We start from the raw sequence: 4,805 nt of genomic DNA, 5'->3' as shown, positions 1-4,805 counted from the left end.
AAGGAGGGGAAAAATTAGAACAAAAGGTTTGGCAATTGTCAATGTTGTAAAATTACCCATGCATATATCTGGTAAATACAAACTATTAAAAAAAAAAAAAGACCAAGAAGTGAAATGAACCTTAAAAAGCAATCATGCCTTACAGTAACTGCCTCGCTACTTTCTGCCTTGCCAGCACAGTCCAGAGAGAAAACCTTCCTTGATCCAGATTTCCAATGACAAGAAAAGTCCAATCCAAGAAAGCCAGATCAACATTTGGCAAAATGAGCAAAATTCTGCTCATTTACTCAATCCTGGGATCTCCTTCTGATTGACTCCATGAATTAGTACCCCTAAGTTTCTTCTCCTTATGGTGTTAAGATAGGCTAGGCTAGATAAAAATAATGACAACCAATAAACGTTGATTAAGTATCTACTATGCACCAGGCACTGTGCTAAATGCTGGAGATACAAAAAGAGACAAAAGACCATTCCTGCTCTTAAGGAACTTAATAATCTAATGGGGGAGAAAATAATTTAGATTTTAGTATTTTAAGTTTTATAAAGCATTTTATACTTATTAGTGGTTTGATTTATGGTCCTGCTTTCTTGGTTTTCCTCTTTCTCTTCCATCATCTCCTTATTGTTACCTCACCAATGATTCAGCTTCTCAGATCAATTAGCAGTCTTAGGACCTTGTCATCAAACTTGAGTTTTAGGACTCAAGTAATTAAAAAGTATAGTTCCTATTTTTTAGCCTGCTAGAAAGTAGAGGTTTCCCTTTCTATTTTCTATTGCACAGCATCAGATCATATTAAATTTCATTAAATAAACCTGTCAGCCAAACTGGATTGACCCCCAAACATACTCTACATTTTCCCACCTCTCTGTCTTTGCTCATGCTTTTTCATGTGCCAGAATGCCCTTCTGCACCCTTTTCTATCTGTTTAACTTTTATTGTTTCTTCAAAGCTCAACTTAAATGTTATCTCCTCCCAAAAACTCCTTCTACCTTGAACCTCATATCATATATTGTTTGCACTTTTTTCATGTATTTACCATATATTATTTTGTATTAAATTTATTTATATGTGATACAGACTTTCAATTTTCAGTTCTCTTTTATTTATTGTCCCTTCTCCTTGAGGAGAATCACTGTCTTTCTTTTTGCTTTCATGTATGAAAACATATATATATTATATATATATATATAATATATATGGAAATATATATTTCATAAGGTCAAGAATCATATCTTTACTTAAATTTTGTAAAGCTCCAGAGCCTAGTATAACACTCTGGATACAATGCTTTTTTTTAATCATTTAAAAATTACATTGAACTTAATTTCTCTGAGTTTCAATTTCCTCCTTTGTAAAAATGATGGGATTGGATTAGATGACCTAATTTTCCTTTTAGCTTTTAAATTCTGTAATGCTGTGTACATTGTGGTTTCCCCAAAACCTTTCTTAGAAGTATAATATTTTGTGTATGATGAATTTGAACATGGTGAAGATATTTGGGGAAGATCAAGATGAACAGGACCCTGCCCCCATGTAGCTTACAATCTTTGAGATGAATCTCTCTGTCTCTGACTGGAATAATGAAACATATTGATAGGAAGTATATTGTTGCTAAAAAATAGGTTAGAAAACATCTAAAAGAGCAGTTGCTCAACCAGAATTTCTCCCCCAACTTAGAGTCAATACATACTAAATAAACTGCTAAATACTGGGGTGACTCAATAAGCACACAATGTTAAAGACATTTCCTCTGCTTGATCCTTAAAGTCACAAAATGATTCAGTTCCTAAATTAACCTAGAAGCTCAGCCTAGATTTTCCCTTTCTGCAGTGCCCTATGTCAGGTTGCATTCTGAGCTCACTTACTTGAATCTCTGAAAAAAGAAGGCAAGGGAACTGACAGATGTTGCACAACAGCTTGGGTAATACTGTTTGCTCAGGAAATGATTCCATTCACGTCATTGTAGGCTCATTCTTCTCCTAATTCTTCCATTTCCTATAGCCAGAAGCTTAAACAGAATAGAAAGAAAGAAATCTAGGATTTTTACTGATTCTCCCTTCCTTATCCCTCTCACCTTATAGCAAAAACAAATAAAAAAGTCATCCTTACAATGTTAAGCTTATCTTTCTTAGAAGTATAATATTTTATGTATGACAAACATGGTGAAGATGTTTGGAGAAGATCCATTACCCAAAACAATTGCATTGATTTGCCTTGGATTTAATTGGGCCTCCTCTTTGTATATCCTTGGGGAGGGACAGTTTTTAAGGCTTTTCAGGAAAAAAAAATGTTCCCTTACATTTTGATATATTTTATTTTACTTTATTTCTAAATATTGACACATTTCATTTTTGTAAATTGTTTTTCCAACATGGTTCTCTGCTCCATTGAACTCTTCCTTGTTACAGGTAAGCAAGACCAACACAGTGACCATATTTAAACCTGATACAAACAACATTTTGCATCCACACTCTCACATATATCTACTTAGATGAGATATTATCTTATATTTTATTCAGAAATTATCAAAGGAAAATTGATCACATATGAAGTTCAGGGCTGGACAATACCTTATAGGGTAGACTTTGATAAAGTAGATAGGAAAGACACTGAAGATATTTCCACATGAGAATTGGTTGAGATTGATTAGCCTAAAAAAGAGAATACTTAGAGAAGAAAAGACACAAATTGAGATGGCCTGGTCTAACTCCTCTGAAGGGCTCAGAATAAGTCCTTGCCAGGATAAGCAAAAGTCCTTGCCCACGTTGTAGACACCAATATGAAAAGTCCTGTTGTTTCCAGAAACTGCCAATTGCTCGGCATGATGTAGAATCTTAAGAAGAGGACCCACTGAAAAAGAGGCTATAAGAGGACTTTTTCTTATGATAATAAAAACCATACCAAGAAAGCAGAACAGTTCCAGAAACCATTCTGATAGAAACTTTATAGTGAGTCCATCAATGCCATTTGTCTATACCAGGGGTGGGGAATGCTTGATCTGCAGATGGCATAAAGCCCATAAAATCATTTGGTCTGGCCTGCCAAGGCAACTGCAGGCAATGATGAGCTGAAAGCTAGGTACAAAAAAATCCCTCCCACTGCCTTTGTTTTTAAATTGGTAATTTTGTATGACCCATGAAAATGTTAGAAATATCCAAATAGCTCCTGGCAGAAAAGAAGTTCCCCATCCCTGTTTTATACAGGGATGAGTCAGTGACAACCAGTTATTCTAGAGCTTTACTAATTCTTTTTTTTTTTTCCCCTCCTATCCTGTGCTCAGCTCCAGTTAGAGATTTTAATTAGGAGAGGAAAATTACTATGTACAAACAACAAGCCCTGGGCTCCTATTCTGGGTTAGTTGCTAACTCATGTAACCTGATCTTGGATAAGCTATTTAACCTTTCATCACAGCTTGTTTTAATCCCTTAAAAATAGGGATTCAGCTGGTCTTTGAGCCTCATGGCAACAGTGTAGGAAATGAGGGACTGCTTGGAAAAAATACATCTAAAAATCATTTGCTTAAAAATTCTTTCCCTTTTGTCCCCTGGCTGATAAAAATAATAATCAATTAGCATTGAACACTTTAAGACTTGCAAAATACTTAACAAATATTATCTCGTTTCATTCTAATAGCTTTAGGTGACAAGTGCTATTATGGTCCCTATTTCAAGGTTGAGAAAACTGAGTCAGACTATAGTCAAATGTTTGCTTAGGTTCCAGAACAGGTTTTCTTGACTCCCAGTTCAAAGTTCTAAACATTGATGCACCTACCTGCTTCCAAAAAGAATATAAGAAAATTGGTTTTGACCACAGAGCCAGCTAATCAGAAAACAGTCTGTAGGACACTTGTGATAAATGATTTAATGGCAAGATTCTCCCACCTCTTTTTATTATATTTTTTAAAAACTTTATTTATTTATTTTAGATTATACATGTACATTTATTTATATATAAATATATGTGCATATCAGTCATGTTGGGAGAGAAAAGTCAGAACAAAAAAAATTTTTAAAAAACCAAAACATGAGAAAGAAAAAAAAAAAAGGCAAAAAAGGTGAAAATAGTTTGCTTCAATCTGCACTCATTTTCTGTAGTCCCATCCCTTTTTAGATAACATGACAGCATTATAGGTTTAGAACTGGAAGGGCATGCAAGATAATCCAGTCCAACTCATTCATTTTATAGATGGGAAATTGAGGCCCAGAGAAATCAAATGACTTGCCCAAATTTACACAAGTATTAAATGTTGGAGGCAGGACTTGAATCCAGGTCCTGTGACTCAAAACCATTGTGCCTCCTACTGCAACCTACTATCTCCATGGTACCTTCTATTGCAACATACATAGAATGTGCTATTTAAAAAGTGGCATTGTAATTTAAAATATGTTTTAAATTTTTATCTTTTGCCCCCCAAAAAATCATCCATAGGAATGGAAGGCTTAATATCATTGGGGAAAAAAAAGTAATATTATTTACTAAATGATTTTACCCAAGTCTTATTTGTAAAATGAGGATAATAATACCTACAATATCTGCCTTTTGGAGGTATTGAGAATATAGTGTTTGTCACTTGTGAAGCACATAGAATTAGGAGTTATCTACATTCCCATCTTGGCTTGGAAACAAAATTCTTTCTTGCCATCAGTGGAGCAAACTGAGAAAAGCTAATAACCATTGTCCATAGGTATTGCATAGTAGGGGAAAGCATTTAATTTTATTGAATTTGTTTTCTCATCTTTAAAATTAATTGACCTGATATATGTGTCCTATACTGACTTCAAAGCCAAGAAGATGTTATCTCCAG

This window comes from Sminthopsis crassicaudata, chromosome 2 (assembly GCF_048593235.1).
Source record: "Sminthopsis crassicaudata isolate SCR6 chromosome 2, ASM4859323v1, whole genome shotgun sequence".
Taxonomy (NCBI): domain Eukaryota; kingdom Metazoa; phylum Chordata; class Mammalia; order Dasyuromorphia; family Dasyuridae; genus Sminthopsis; species Sminthopsis crassicaudata.
This window is presented reverse-complemented; position numbering follows the sequence as displayed.